The sequence below is a fragment of the Platalea leucorodia genome (genome assembly GCF_965183815.1).
Source record: "Platalea leucorodia genome assembly, chromosome: 9".
In the NCBI taxonomy this organism is placed as follows: Eukaryota; Metazoa; Chordata; class Aves; order Pelecaniformes; family Threskiornithidae; genus Platalea; species Platalea leucorodia.
This window is the reverse complement of record NC_138831.1, coordinates 42,464,290-42,480,545: the sequence shown is the minus strand read 5'-3', so window position 1 is coordinate 42,480,545 and position 16,256 is coordinate 42,464,290. Positions and strand designations below refer to the sequence as shown.

The window sequence follows — 16,256 nt, the reverse complement described above, 5'->3', positions numbered from 1 at the left end:
AGTCTTGTGCTTATTTCTTTTGGATTTTTATAGGCTGTCTCTCAGGAAGTAGGGGCTGATTCTGCTCTCATTAAAACCTGTGGTGAAAATCTCGGCAGTCTCGAGGGCTGCACGCTGGGCCCCAAACAACTAGATTAGAAGAACTGAAATGATGTTAGCACTAACACCTGATCCAAAGCCCACTGAAGTGAAGAAGAGACTTTCTATTTACCAGCTCTGAAGAGAAATCTACCTCAAAATGAATACGTTACTAAGATTCCTCAAGTGATTTCTAAAGCTTCAGCAAAAGAAATAACAAGCTACTATAGCAGACGCAAACATAAAAGGAACCAAAGAAAAAGGTCCTCTGTGTTAGCAGATAGATTAAATGGATTTGGGAGAAGGGAGTAAAAATTAGAAGAAACTCCCTTCAGAAAATTTGTGCCAACATTTTCTAAAGAGGTATATGAGTAGATGGCCCTTAAAAACATGAATATAAGTTGTGCTGAGATATCAAGGTGATAGGAACCTTAAGTTATGACAGGCAGATCTAAATAATGCAGGTCAAGGAGAGTAAACACTGTTTCGGTTGTGACGTTATAGATGAGGCAGTAATGTTCACCGGTTGTTCCATTTTGCCATACATCATCAAATCACCGGCATAGCTGGGAAACCTCTGACCTCCCTCCTGGGTGTTGCAGCTTGTACTGGGATCCCCTACTTAATTGTCTGGAACTTCTTTTTGGACTGCTATGTTGAAGCAAAATCATGCCTGGTAGAATGAAGTTGTTCCATGAAGATGAATATCCCACTGTATATCGGGCTCCACGTGCTTCTGGCGGTCCTATGTCCTGCTGAGCGTTTGTGTACTCTTAAAAATCAAAACTATTCCTAACAAGGTGGACGAATCTGCAGTGGTCTACAGAAAACAGGCTTCTGCTTTCATCTGCTGGCTCAGGGTCAGTTTTGGCTTCCCATCTTTAGCTGATTTCTGACCCTTTCTCAGAGTCAAGGATGCCCTTCTCTGGGTGGTTAACAGCTCAGTTGTTTCTCTGATTATACACTTCCTTCTTTCCCTTATCCTACTTGAGTTCAGCAAGGTTTTTTACCCTGTCAGTCTTGAAGTCCTCAAATGAGAAAATTGAACGCTATTTCGTTGATATTATGTCTTCCATTCACAATGGATCAAGATGAACATTTAATTTTTAACTGCATTCTTTATTCTACCCCAAGAATAAGCCTGGCCATCTTGTTTATGAATTTTCTCCCTCAGAGACAGTTTGACTACTGGCTCTTTTTCTGCAGATGACATAAAACTTTGCGTTCCCTATTTCCCAGTTGTTTGCCTCTTCTGAGTTGTGGCAGCTTCTGACACAAACATACTGGTTCTGAATGCTTCAAGAAATCTACTTACTGCAGCATTATTGTAACTGAGTTTTCTCGTTTTGGCACATGAGAAAACTGACAAGCATCATGCGCAACTTGAGCAAGATCACATCTGAATGTTCTGCTGCCCCCCCTTGACATTTGATGCCATAACTTAACATTTGTTCCACCATGTGTTGCTGGTCAATAACTCCTGGCAGGAGGTGTCCGTCTTGTTCACTGTTTGCATTTCCCTTTTTATTCCCGCTGCTGTACTGCCAGCTGTTGTGCTGGTTGCTCACAACTGCAAAAGAATCAGTTGGCCTTTTTCTGAACAGACGCTGTGAATGTTCCACCCGACTATTCCGCATCTATATTTCTAATGATGAGATGCAACCTGGCACAAAGAAAGCAGTCCGAGATGAACCAAAGGGAATTTAAGGTTTAAAAAAATCATATAAAAAAAAGATGAGCATGGAGAGGCTTGGAGGAATGTGATCATCACTCCCCACAGCTCCTTATGATTACTGCTGAGACCATGAAAGCTCTCCAAATAATGTTGTGGGGAATGCTGTGATACCCACATGCAATGCAGGTCATCTTCTGTTCATGCAACCTGGCATTTGGAAGACTTATTGCATCAGTGAAGGCAGCCAAGAGTGAATAATCTGTACCAAAATAGCTGTAAAGCTATGTTAGCACTTCCACGCTGGTTGCACCAGCATTTTCTGGTGGTGTGGATCCAAGCTCAGATATTCAAAACAAAAAAATTAGGGGGCTTCTTCCCATTAAGTGCTTTTGCCAGGTTTATGGATCTACCTACTTGGCTCACAATACTGGTCATAGTGAGCTCTTACCAATGGAAGATCCCTGCTTGGACTTTATCTTTGCTGAAATCTTTATGTGTCCTCCTGCAATGCCTTCCTTAGGATAGTCGTGAGTTTCTCTGCTCAAAAAAGACCAACAATTTTAAAATCTGTTCACTGTTCTCCTAGGAAATGGAAACATATTTTACCCATCCTCGGCTTCTCTCGCTTCCCTTGAGCCTCAGAACTGCTCACTTTTCTTTCCTCCTCCAAAACTCTCTCCAAACTCGGCTCACCTCCTGGCAGCTCCTCCAGTCTTGGCCTGCTCCTGTCCGCTGTCCACAGATAAAATTCCTCTTTTATTTGGCTTGTTTCATCTCTCTGGAATCCTGTCCTCCCTTCCTATCTGCTTTGAGCCGCCAAGTCACTCATCGTCCTTATATCTCACCTTTAAAACCTTCCTTCATGGTATAGTTCACAGCCGCCTGTGACATTAGGCGAGACTGTGTATAGCGGGTGCGACGTGAAAAGGGTCAGTGTAAAAATAAGCTGTGGTGTATTGTCTCAGAGCCCCACATGAAAAAAAAAAAAAGAAAACAGAAACAAGTCAGGTGACATATTGCAGATAACAAGAGATTCAAGATCCGCAGATGACTTTTTAGAGGGGATATAAAGCAGGTGACCAGCAAGGGGGCGGCGGGATGAGCAGACCTCCCCGGAGCTGCCCGGAGCCCACCCAAGCGAAGCCCGCTCTGACAGAAAAACCTTTTCCTTCGTGGATTTACAACACCCCCGTGGGCAGAGGGGGTAGCAGGAGGCAGCTACAGAGGGTTTTTACAGCGAAATGAATTTATTTGGTGGGGGGAGGAGGGTGGACCACGACGTGCCGAGAGACCGCGCCGTCTGAGGGGGCGATCTCCTCAGGGGCTGAGCGCCAACGGCCGCCGCAGGCCGCGTCCCCCAGCCTGAGGGGAACAGCCCCCAGCGCCGGCCGGGCCCCCCGCCCGCCTCAGGGCTCGCCCGCTCAACCTGCCCGGGGCCGGCGGCCGCTGCCCGCTCGCCCCCGCGGCCGCTGCTCCGCTCCCACCCCTGCGTTCGCCCCCGGTCACTCGCTGGGGGGCGGGGGGGGTGGGGGGAAGCACGGGACGGGCCGCTGTCCCTTTAAATAGCATTCTGTGGTGCACGTCGCCGCCGTCTCCTTGTAATAATTAGTCGCGGGCCGTAGCACCGCCTCCTCCTCCTCCTCGCGGCCTCCCTTCCTCGGCTCCGCCAATCAGCGCCCGCCCGCGTCACTCTGAGGGCAACGAAACACGGAGAAAGGCAAAAAAAAGTTTGGTGAGGAGCGAGCGGGGCCAGGCGGGGCCGGGCGGGCGGCGGCGGGACGCGGCGGGCCCGGAGGCAGGTGAGGGGAGCGCGGCTGGGCCGGGACCGGCGGACGGCGGGCTGGGGGTGGCGGCCCCGCTCCGCGGCGGGGCAGGTGGGGCGGCGGCCACCCGCCCGCCCGCTGGCCCCTGGGGAGCGGCGGGGGCGCTGAGGGGAGGGTTCCCCCCCCCCCCCGCGACCCCCGCACTCGGCGGGCCCGGGGCTGCGGGGCGGCGGCGGGGCCGGGCCGGGCCCAGGGCCCCGGGGCTCTTTTTCTCCCTTTTTTGGTCGTTCCTTCCTCCTCCCCTCACCCCCCCGCCGGGCAGCTCCTCGCTGCGTGCGCAGGAGCCATCCCAGGGCAGAGGTGTTTGTACTCGTGTCCTTGGGTGGAAGGGGAGAGGCAGCCTGCCGGCCCGCGGCGCGCCGCCAGCCCTGCGCCGGGCGGCCCCGCCGCCGCTCCCCTCCTTCCGCGGCCCCGCAGTTATTTTAGTTTGGCTGGGAGAGGCCGGGGACAGAGCCGGCGGGGCCGGCCTCCCCGGCCGGCGGGTCTCCAGCGGCCGGGGGGTTTGGACGTGAACTGGCGGCGGTGCCCTGGCAGGGGGAGGGCTTCCCCGTCGCCCCTGTGCCGGGCCTTCCCCCGGGCCCGGGCGGCCGGGGGCTATCGCAGCGTGCCTGTCTGCTCCTCGGATAAGTTCAGTGCAGCGGTTTCGGGTGGTTTGGGGACAGGAGTGTTCAGGAAGGAACGTGCAGTTTGTGTTGTGGCACCCTTCCAGTTAAACCAGGGTTTAAGCCTACACGGTCTGTCATCCTTTTGTGTTTTATTGTACGAAAAGTTCTTTTTGTTGTTGTTCTTGTGCTTACCGAGGAACCCTCTGTAATTTAACCAAACTTACTCCTAGGCTCTGCAGAAAGCCTGGAGCGATAGACAAGGGGTGCGAACATCCACTCTTGTTTCCACAGGATGTTAGGATGGGGGAATCTTAAAAAATAAAAAAGTGCTAACTATTTTACTGCCAATAACAACGGCAGCAACAACGAAATACAGAAGCTTCCACCAAATGTGCTGATGTAACGTGGAGGCATTCGGCAAAACCGACGGTGGTTACATCTCCCCCTGTGTGGACTGGCTTGGAGCGCACCGTTGTGTTCTGAAGTCCATTCCCTGGGTGTTTGTCCAGGCTTGTCCTATAATAGATGTCATTGCATAAGAGTTACGGGGAGTAAACAATGTGCTGAGTTTCTTTCATTCTTCTGACGATCTGTGCTTGCATCTTAACTGTGTCAGACTGTGTACACTGAAGAGAGAAGGGTGCAGCTTGGTAAGCTGCCCTATGAACTTTAGGGGAAAAAAAAATGAAGAAGAAACTATTCTCTTCCGCCTCCTGCTTCCAAGCAAACGATTTTTTGTCTGATGTTATCTTAAATAATTTCTTTCAAAGAGTGCTAAGCCTCTTCTGAACTGTGGATGATGGTAACTCAACAATTGAGGAAGCAAATATGTCAATTCCTTCCTTAGTCTCTTTCCTGTCTCTCTTTCAACTTTTGTAGCTTTGCTCTTTGCATTCCGCCTGATTTGTTTATCTAGTGCTGAGGTACCTACGCCTGTTCTTCATATTAATTATCACCTAACCTAGAACAAGGGGACTGGCTCTTTTCTGATTTGTCATATATTTGTTCAGGCCAAAATAACTGTGTTTTGGGAGGATTTTTGTTCCTTATGATACTGAATATGTATCATACTGTCTATGACACATCAGGGGCATAACTCCTTGGGTTTCCTACTTTCCAGATAGAGGAGAAGAAATTCTTCACTACTGAAGGAAACTATCTCCTGTATGTATTTCATAGGATACCTCTTAAAATATTTTTTGTCTTACAAAACTATGAATCATGTTAAAATAATAACAGATTAAAATAAATTTACTTCACGACTAATCATGAATTTATGGCAAAAATGAACAACATTGTTACATGATATATTTTTAAGAGTGTACTTTTAAGAGTCTAAGAATGTAAGTTTACATTTCAACTTCTTGTTACTTTATGGACTCAGATGGCACATTCAAAACCTTATACAAACAGCTTGAAAGAGATAGTGGCAAGTTATCGGAAGGAGAGTAGCATTAACACAAACTACTGAAAAGTTGCCATGGTGACAGATAAAGGTAATCCCTGTTTCTGTGAAAGTGTGTCCTTTTGTAACAGCTATATTAATCAGTCTGATTTCTGAGAGAATTGTAAGTGTACAAACTTCTGGCTCCATTTTCTTGGCAGCTAATAGCTATGCACCTATATATGTTTGGGTTTTTTTATATACTGAATGGGCTATGACTTGCATTTAAGATACTTGATTGAAGCTACAGAGAGTATTGTAGATTACATGAAAATGTGCTTGGAGCATGCTGAATTCAATGGAAACTGTAGTATACTGCAATTTTTTTTCACTCAAGAGATATCTGATGCCAAGGAAAAGTTTTTTAAAATGTCTGGATCCTTTCTCAAGGACTCTGACTGAAGTGGCCATCTATTACTGGAGGCCTCGGTAGTGCAGCTGTACAAGATATAATTCGGTGTCATGATTTAAAAACACCCCCCACCCCCCCAAAAAAAAAACCAACAACAACAAAAAAACCCAAACCCCAACCAAAAACCAAACCAACATGGCAACTGCTGAGAGTGATGTGGACCTGTTATGGATGTGCAGCTTTATAGGCCAGGTGATAACAGGGGAGGAGGGGGAAGCAATTGTCTTAATGGCTTATTCCCTACGTAGAAGGAAGCAGTTGGAATTTAACGTGTAGATGAACTTCAATAAGTCATCAAGGTAGCTAAGGTTTGGGTGGTTTGAGATAGTTGTTAAAACTTCCAGGGGAATGTGTTTCTCTCTGGTGCATCTGTACTGCTGTCCAGACAGCTAACCGGTTCTCTCTGATGAAGACCCAGTATTTATCACATGCACCTTCTTGTTGTTTCCAGATTTGATTATTGCAGTGCAGCAGTACATCTTGGATTGAAAGCAGCAAGAGAAATCTCAAAGTTCTTCAAGACTACTGAAGTCTCATCAGTCTGGTATGTTGCTCTCTAGACTCCTGGAATAGCAAGTTGAATTCTTTGTATGTGAGGGCCTCCTTTGTTACTCCTAAGGATACTGAAGTTTCTAGGACCTTGGCTTTTCATCAGCAACTTGGTTCTCGGGAAGTAATATGCTACTAAGAACTATGTAACTACGTATTGCTGGGGTTGTGTAGAAGTTTGATTTTGGTAGTGGTGGTCGTAGCAGGACAATGAACCTTCAGTCAACATACACTCTGAACTTGTTTTCATCTTGCTTATCCTGCCTGGAAATTCCAGGTACTTTTGCAGACTTTTAAAACTAAAGTCAGGTTGGAAAGGAGCTATTGCTAGTTGACTTTCTAGAGGCTGCACACAGATGTATTGAAGAATCTATAAGAATATGAAAAGGAATGTTTCTTTCATCGCATGGGGAATTATCATCATATCCCCCCCCCCCCCCCCCCGTCCTTACGCAGACATGGCCCTCATGAAGTTTATGTTGTTTAGGTTTGATAAAAAATGGTTACTAATGTCACAAAATCATTTCTCAATGCCAAAGTCCTGAAATTCCTGTACTAATGTACTGTTAAAAGTGATATATTTGCAAAAATATCTTATACAGCAAGGTTATGAGAACTATTGTTTATAAAGCGGATTGCAGCATCTGAGGGTGAGAAAGGAATGGGAAGGTAAATATTACTTTTAAAGCTGTCTCTAATAATAAAAAAGCTAAAAGACAGAGCTGTAATTGTTTAAAAATAATAAATAAAAAATTCAGCACATGCTGTAGTGCTGACATAATTGACAACCAGAGGGTAAAGTCCTTTTCTACAATGCAAGTTCAGTATGTGTACGCCGCAGTTCAGTTGCTTTGCTACTTATTAATGTGTACAGAATCCAGGAGGTATAATGTATTCAAGACTGAAAAACAGGTGCAAAATTGTGAAGAAAGCTCTTGTGATTCACACTGATCTGCTGGGGACTGGGCAGCGAGTAACCATCTCTTCGTCTAATCCCTGAACAGCCATCACTTGTAGCTTTTGATCGCTACTATTCTGGTCTCTGTTTAAACTGGTGACTTAAAGATGAAAGGCTCTGTTCTTGATCTCTTGAGCTGTCAAGTCCTCCAAACTTGCTGTCTTCTGTATGTGTAAGATTACAGAACAAATGGCCTTTTAGCTGTACCATGATTACAATAGTCAAATGAGAGTCAGGTGCTTTCTCTTGTTGCTGTCCTCAGTGCAAAGTTCAGTGGCAGCAAACTGAATCTTTTTTACACTGCTGTCAAAGCTTCCCTGTTTAATGTACTTGCAGCTGCAATCTGCTATTTTGTTTTTTTCTGCACTGCTACAGATATAGTAAGAGGAGCAAAGGCATGACTTGAGCCTGGACCTTAAAATGGTGCCTCTGCGTTTTCTCCGAAATGTGTGTGTGTGTTTTTACAGGGAAAAATAGGTGGCTTATGTGCAGAAACTGAGCTTATAAATCAGGCTTTTTAATGTCTAGTTTCACTAGGTCTCCTTCAGCATGGGATAATAACTTGAATAGCAATTTTTTTGTTATGTCTGGATTCCCAACATCTAGGTAGAGATGTGTTTACCCATGATTTCTCGTCCAGTGAGGTAGGGTCAGCTGTGAACCTAGTTTCGATAGCCCACTTCACAGACTTTTTGGGGATCTTTTACTGCTGTGAGAATAGCAAATTACTCTTGAGGCATTCTTAGTATCATAGTTTTGTGTTGTGTGGGTTTTTTGTTTGTTTGGTTTTTGGTTGTTTGTTTTTTTTGTTATTGTTGTTTGTTGGGTTTTTTGTTTGTTTTAAATGAGGTAAGGGAAGCAAATCTAGGAGGTCACAGTGCTGAACGGAGGAGAATCTGCTTTGCCATTCCCCTTATGCTCTGGGTAAGCCATGCTCTTGCTTATCAGAAGCTGGCCAAGCTTCTGCCAGATCAGTGACTCGGAGGCAGATGGAAGGGTCTGATGAGCACCAGAGCTGGGCTACGGCAGTGGGCCAGACTGCATGACTGGGAGGGGAAAGGTGGGGAGAAAAAGGGATGAAACTTCTCCCTTGTAGCGATAAGGAGCTGCTAGTTGCCTGTGTAACAGAAGCATAAGCTGAAGTGTGGAGTGTTTCATGATAAAAGTTATTTTTTTCATCACCATTGCAATTGTGAGGTGGCTAGACTGCCGTGGTAGCTTTAGAGCTGGAGAGTTTTGGGGTAATGTCTGTGGTGTGGGTGTTTTTTTTTCCTCCCCTTTTGAAAGTACCCAAACAATAGCACTGACTTTGGGGTTGTCATGTCCTCTTCAAGCACTAGGCAGTGTGGCTGATAAGATTTGTGACTTCTGCTGTTGTTTGTATGGGCCTAAAGTTAATGGGCTCTAAATTGAAGCTTTCCAAGGTTGGTTACTGAGATACTTAGAGGACGCTTTACTGGTATGTTTTATTTGCATGAACTATATTCTTGGTTTTGATTGCTTAGATAACGTTTGGTCAAAAAAGTGTCATGTAAGTATGGCCTCGCAGTTATCCTCAGGGGACCCAATTAACCTCTAGCAGTACTGCCTCTTGCAGAGCACTGAATTCAGGTGCAAGGGTGAAGGTCTGGTTCTTTCAGCTTATATTTTAGGTTCTGTAGGGGAAGTTATGTAAATCTTGTTAATTCTGTTCTTGTAGTGTTTCATACTTACTAACTTAACCGTACGAATTGCTGCTTTTCAGTCCTGTTTGGATTTGTGGCGTGACAGATTGCTCTAAAATAGAAGGTAACACAAAATGTGCTATTTGACTGTTTTTTGAGGACTTAAATGTCCTTCCTGAAGGTGTGTTTTATGCTCTTTTTGGTGTATGTATCACAGCTCAAGCGAGTACTTAGCTGTCAATACTTTCCTGACGTTGGGTGGTATTTGCAGTAAAGCAGTACGCTGAACTGTCTTGGACTTGATTAATCTGCACTAGGAAAGTTAAAACAGATACCCGTTCTGTGGTATAGGCGGTAGGTGAGGTAGGGGCAGGCTGCCTAGAGGAAAGGTGGTAAGAACCAGGAACCAGGAGTTTTTCCTCTTTTTTTCCCCGCACGGTACAAAAACAACCCACATGTGCTTACGCTGACAAGTGCTAAATCTTCCTCTAGCTTAATATTTTTAGTTATTTTACACTAAACACATGAAAATGCTTTCTATAAGGCAACCTTGCTAACCAGATAAGTCTTGTGTAACTATGATGATCCTTTGTGGGTGCAGGAGGGAGCAGCGCTGGCTGCGTTCTGGCTCTTCCCCGTGTTGCGTCTTTGGAACGGGGCAAGGTTTTTCTCAAACGAGGTGTCGTATCTGCGGTTGTGCAATATTTATTAAGCCTTGTTTTGTTTTTACTCTTCTTGCGTGTTCCAGGCTTTTCACTTGATAGATGGGTAGGGAACCGCATCAGTGTTTACACTGAGGAAAAAGAAATGGTTTTAATCCGAACGACGGGTTTTTCTCTAGCGTTAGGAGGAAGCTGTGCTGTGAGGAACGCTGTTGACTGTCAGAAGGTGAACTTGTTCAGTCAAGTGAAGCCTGAATACGCACGGAAAGTTTCTGGCAGGGGCCATGGTACCTTGTGCGATGGAGACGGCGGCTTCCTGCGGAGCTCCCCTTCTGCTGACTCACGCTTCACGCTGCGGGGAGAGTCTCTGCATCTGGCAACCCGACGTATTTTTAGCCGGGGTTACTAATTTATATAGCGTGCCCGGCTTCCCAGGGTAACTCCAGTCACTCGCGAAGAGTGGATGGGCTCAAAACCCGCAGCTAATTTTATCCTGGAAGTAGAGCAAGCGGCGGTTGTGTAATTGCAGCGGGAGAAGCGTTTCCAGCCCGCTCGGATGCTCTCCTCTCCTCCGCCCTCGGCCCATCCGGCTGGGGAGCAGCGTGCTGGGTAGGGGCCGGGGCCCCGCCGGGGCCGGCGGGAGGCCCCGGGGGCCGGTGGCCGGGAGCTGGTCGCCCGCTGCCGCCCGCAGGGGCGCTCGCTGGAGCTCGCCCGGGGCGACGCGTCGCCAAAGGTTGTCGTTTGTCACAGCCGGCAGCGGGGTCCTGTCCCTTTAAGAAGCAGCTTGCCCAGGGTGTTCTAACCTGCCCAGCCTAACCTGCTAGCAAGGAAAAAGTTCTTTAAATAATGGATACGCCGCTCCGCCAATCGGGGAGCGGAGCCTGGCCGGCGGGGCGGGGCTCCCTCGCCTCGACCAATAGGGGCGGGGGAGGCGGGGCTCTGCGTCCAGGCTAGGTTGCGCCGAAGTACAGCTTCAAGTGAAGTTAATCTGGGGTGAAGCAAACAGAAAATTGTGGAGATTTTGTTGGTAGGAATTTTCCGGTTCTAATCGCGTCGTGTGGCGTTGTTTCGCCCTCTGGGGCAGTGAAGTTCATGTGCGTGGGGCTTTTCTTCATTGTTTCGCTTTCTAATGATGGCAGGATATTAACATTTATGCAGGGAAGCAGAACAAAAGGGCTCTTTAGACAGGAAATAAGGTGTTGAGAGGCTCAAACTTGACCGAGTTTCTTTTGTCATCTGTTGGCTTGCACCGGGTTTTTCTGCGTGGAAGGATCGAGTCGTTCCACCTCATCTTATGGAGAAATGTTAATTCTAAAATAGCGAGGATAATGCTGCTGTTTTGGAGTTACACAATGTTACAGGAAGAGAGCTCGATTTTAACTCTAACTTCTCTGATTCTGATGAGATTTGAGCTAACTAATTATGACAGCTGCCGTGGGATTATTCAGTGATAGCATTTGCTCTAAGTCATTTGTCTTAAATTGTCTTTTGTTGTATCACTGAAGACTGCTGTGCTGTTGTCTGTATATTTGTTCTTGATGAGATGAATGTCTCGCAGGTCTTTAGCGTTCAGAACAAAGATATGTAAAAATTATGTAAAACATTGCAATTTTTCTCTTCTTTTTAAAGCAGTTTTGCAGAGTACTTGGGTCTGCCAGAGCTCTGATTACAAACACAGGCAGGAAAATTAGGTGTTATTGCCCTGCGTTGCAGCTACCACCCTTCCAGCCAAAAAAAAAAAAAAAGGGGGGGGGGGGGTAGATTTTTTTCTTTGGAATTGGTTAGAATCTCTTCCGAATCCTGTATTGCCTGTTGAGAGCAGGTGTTTTCTTTGAGGGAAGATTGTTTTCGGTTTCTGCACCAGGTTTATTATATATGGTATTTTTAGTGACACTTTCTGCATCTGAAAGGTCTTCAGGAACAGGAAAAGTCCGATTTGCCATGGGTGGCATGGGATAGGGTGAGAGGGAGGAGAGCAGGAAGTGGAGAGTCGGGAAGCAGGGAGTTTCTAATGAGAATGAAGACTTTCTTTTAATTGTTATCCTTTCTGTATCTTTGACGAGTATGTTAGATGAGGCCACATACAGAACAATGCTTTCAGAATAGTGAATATATTTGCTTACTTCCCTAAATATTTCCTGTTTTTTATAAAAACACTTGTGTCTATATACAGCTGCTCCTGGGAATTGGAAAGAAATACCCGTGGCCCTAATACTTGTTGAGTCTAAGGAGTTTGATGGGTGGGTTTTGTGTGATTAGTCAAGATGATAGAAGAATGGATGTGAAAACTGAACAATAATCTTCCAAATGACAGTGGAAAGCAGTTGCTTAGACCTTCACTGAATGTGAACAAGTGTGATTATTACAGTATACCTCATTCTTTCAGTTTTACATTGAGCCATTTTGTTTTCTTCCAAAATACTGGGAATGAATTACTTTATATATGTCAGAGTGTCTTGACATGCTGGCATCTTGCCATGCTCCAGTGGCTTATAGGTCTGAATCACTAATTCATTCTTGCTATCTGTTTTTATCTGCTTATAGCATTTTTTAATGCTCTAGACTGTATTTAAACCCTGGAAATACTACTTTAGAATGAGCAGTGACTATATATGGTCTTTTAGCCGAGAGGTGGGCCAGATCTCGTGTATCGGGGGAGATATTTAAGACCGGGATATGTAAGTGTTTAAATACCTGGATTTTGATTTGTTTCTTAACTTACAAGTGATGCTCGGCCTAGACTGAGTGGCTAGATCCGATGTCTGAGGGGAGGGCAAGAAGAATAGTGTAGTTCGCTATAATTTCTATAAACTTACGAGTGTGTGTATTAGACTTGCGTAAACAAAAGGAAGCAAACTTAAGTATTTGTGTGCTATTAAATACTATGTTTAGCCAAAAGCTGGTTTTGCTTAGAACAGGAAAAAAGCTGAATACATCAGGCAACTTTGTTCATATTGCTTCACGACTGAGTAGCCGTTCTTCTCGGGTCCCCTCTGCCCCCCAACTTAGTTAGGAAAGATGTATTATCTGGGACCAATTTTCCTGATTTATTCAACACAGAAGTGAAATGCTCAACTCTCTCACCACATGTATACAATTCTAATGCAGGCTGTTTGTAGAAAGCAGATCTGCCCTAAAGGATAAACATACCACTTTGCTGGCACAGCTGTACAACTTCTGTATTCAGGCTACAGCAAATGTTTCTTGCCTGCATTCAAAGCCGTTGCTGGCAGGACCCGTGTTGTCCCCGCATGACGATTGGTTGTTCCAGCACTTCTTGTTCATAAAACCTTCTCCTGCACATGCTCCATCTGCAGATCTTAAACACTGTGAATGTGTTGTGTGCTGTGGGATTTATGTGTCTGCTTCTTGTGCCAGGATGGAATATACATCTCTGTGAATAAGAGATTCTTAAAAGTGATTGTAAACCTGTGTACAAAATACAGGACCAAATTTTATCTCCCCTGTTTATGAGGCAGAGGGGATCTGTGCTCTGTGGTCCACTGGCTGCTGGTGGCACTTCCCAGTGTCGTGAAGTGGGTGGCCCACCATGTGCTGGGATGGTAACCCCGCACTCTGGTTCTGTTTAATACTACTTGGAGAAGGCTGCATGCCTCCCAAGGGATGATCTCTGTAAAATGTGCCCGGAGCCTTAGGGAGGGCAGACGTCTGTCCTGCAAACAGCAACATGGGCTTCACATCCCTGCTTGTGAGTGCCCTCTGCTACGCACAGCGGCCTCCTGCCTGTCTTCCAGCAGAGTGGGTTGTGTGAGCACTGGAGGCAAAGTCAACTAGGCTAGCTTAAATTGTTTTAAATTAGTGGCTTGAACCAACCCAACTGGCTCTTTTCCCCTCCTCTTCCTCCCCCTATTTCCCAAATGGTTTAGTGATCATTTCTGCTAATTGCTGGGTGCTCAAGGCAGAAGAGAGTGGGGTAGAGGAATAATGTCATTTTAGAGAGTTTCAGCTATATCCAAAAAGGGATATCTGCCCATAGCTTTAGATGTGGAGTTAGGCCTGTTAACTAGTTTGCTTGCAGTTTCTTGGAAAGACGTGGTGAAGGGTGAGCTCAGGAGCTGTTGATCGTTTCGGCCGTGCTGTTGCAGGGAAGATTGGTACTGGAAGGACAGCCCTCTGGTGCAGATACACGGACTCCTCATGGAGATAGTTGGCCTCCTGTGGTGTGGAGCTCAGTCTGGGTGGGGCAGATGATCTGGCCAGTGATGTTTACACTGTAATAAGGTTTTGTGAAAATAAGCAGTTAATTACACATGACCTACAAAGGAATAAAAATAGCTTGGATCTATTCTTGCTTTAAAATCCATTTAACAGAGGCATGAAACGTTTGAGATTTTTAAACCTGCTTATTTTTTTTTACCTTTAGAAATATCAGGAACATTAAGTCCTTCTTCCCTGTTCTTGTTGGATGTCTCAGATGTGTCATAAGCTTCTCAGCCCTTAATTGAAGGGGTGGGGTGATATATTTTTAACAGATCCCTTCTTCCAATTGTGTTTATAGGGCTTTTGAGCTAAATAGAGATTAGCAAAGCCAAAGCTTTGACAGTGCAAAAATTATTTCTCCTTGATCAAGTTGTGTTGTCTTGCTTGTTTTCCAGTTGTTGACAGAAGCTGAGTTTTTTTCATTTGAAAAGTAACTTTTTTAGATATTAAATTATGCATTAAAAGATAAACTGAGTTAAATCCTAACTTGATCCATCTTCTGTTCCATTTAGATCAACTTAAGACAATCTTTTGAGTGTTAGTTAGACAAATGAACACTTGCATTTGAGTATTTCCTAAAAATAGCTCCTTTTTAAGCAGCAGTTTTATTAAATGCACAGCTCTTCCTTTAACTTAATGGTTCAGCGATCTTGCAGAAGCCGAAACTGTCTCCACGCTGAAGACCACCCCTGCTCAGCTGTCCTGCCTTGTCAGGATGTATTTGTATCACAGGACTCTAACCTTCAGGATATGGTATTTGTCAGTCTGAAACATAATAATCCTGTATCTGGAGAACTAAAGTATAAACAGTGTGGCTGACTTGGCAGGCCCTGGCAACCACCTGAACAGTTTAACTAGCCCAGGGTTTAAGACAACACTGCACTGGTGTGTCCTGTGATTCATGATGCTAATGCACCTTTATCTATGTGAAGGATTAGGGAAACAAATATAAACTTAATAATCAAATTGGAATGGGAGCTTAATAGCAGTGTTTTTGAGGACAGAAGTGAGGTGCTTTCAGCTTGTTTAAACGTTTTGCATTGGATGTGTTTGTTTTCTAAATAAGGACTGAAGTTTTCACCATTAGTTTGAACAAGGTGGGAGGCTAGACAGTTCTTGTGTGTGTGCCATTGAATGTAATTGGGCTGATGAAAGAATATTGCATGGGGAAGGCAGATATTTTCCACTTAAGATTTTGAATTATATTTGGAGGTGAGGGGCAAGGGAGAGAACCACCAATTCTGCAGGCAGAAATGTAGAATTTCTGTACCTAAATTGGGCATATTCATGCCTTTTTATGCAAAAGGCTATCTTTGAGTTAGATTGTCAGAAGAAAACATTAAATGAGTTGTTGATCGTGCTGTTTGTGAGGATGGGGTGGCAGGGGAGATACGAGACTGCAAAGAAGGATAAAATTATTTCTCTACTACCCCCTGTTTGAATTAAGATGTCTTTCTAAAATTATATGTAGAATCGAGGCCTTAATGCAATGTGATGTTGTCATGTAGCAGAATGTTTTCTGTGTAACAGAATGACCTTGCATTGGAATCTGCACCATTATCAAAGTAGGGGCAAAAGAAGTGGCTGTGTTTTGAGTGTTAAACTGAAACATTTGGAGATTGTTCTCCCTGCCTAGCTCCTTCAGAATCAGGTAAGAAGCTTACAAGGTAGCGTTTGTTGCTGATAGAGGAGCGTCTTCTAAGTGAACTTCAGACTTCTTGTGTTGGGATTATGCTATCCAAATATCAGGCTAGTGTAACATACTGTTGGATATTGGTGTTAAGTCCTTGAATAAAGTGATCTTGTAGGTATTAATTAGAATTAGTTATCAAACAAATTTTATTGTCCTGGTGAAAAGTAACTAGAAAAGTAATTATTTTAGTGTTTTATGATACCAAAAAGATTTGATTGCTAACTTGCAAAAAAGAAAAAAAAACAAAACTGTGGCAATATGGAAGGACTTACCTGGAACACTTTTTAGGGAAGAGACTTTAGAATTGCTCAATAGGATTGTTTTGAATATCAACAGGATTTATTTAAAGTATCCTGGGAGAGGAGGAAGGCAGCATTAGTAACAATAGGTCAAGGTAAGTGTATTATTAGTTACAGAACAAACAAATTGTCAGCTGAATGTGACAAACCATGCAGGGGTTGAGACCAGTGCT

General features: G+C 44.8%; 1 protein-coding gene across 7 annotated transcripts in view; it reads left to right on the top strand.

Moving 5' to 3' along the window:
- The first annotated feature begins 3,458 nt into the window (after nt 1–3,458).
- Nucleotides 3,459–16,256, top strand: part of ZFAND6 (zinc finger AN1-type containing 6) — a 38,517-nt gene continuing 25,719 nt past the window's right edge. The window contains exons 1-3 of one of the 7 annotated variants that reach the window (XM_082321986.1): nt 3,522–3,552; nt 5,302–5,345; nt 6,489–6,581. The gene's annotated coding sequence lies outside the window, so the exon portion shown is untranslated. Of the gene's footprint in view, nt 3,553–5,301; nt 5,346–6,488; nt 6,582–10,865; nt 10,898–16,256 lie in introns of those variants that run through there. The other 6 variants (XM_082321987.1, XM_082321983.1, XM_082321988.1 and 3 more) reach the window with 6 other exon arrangements.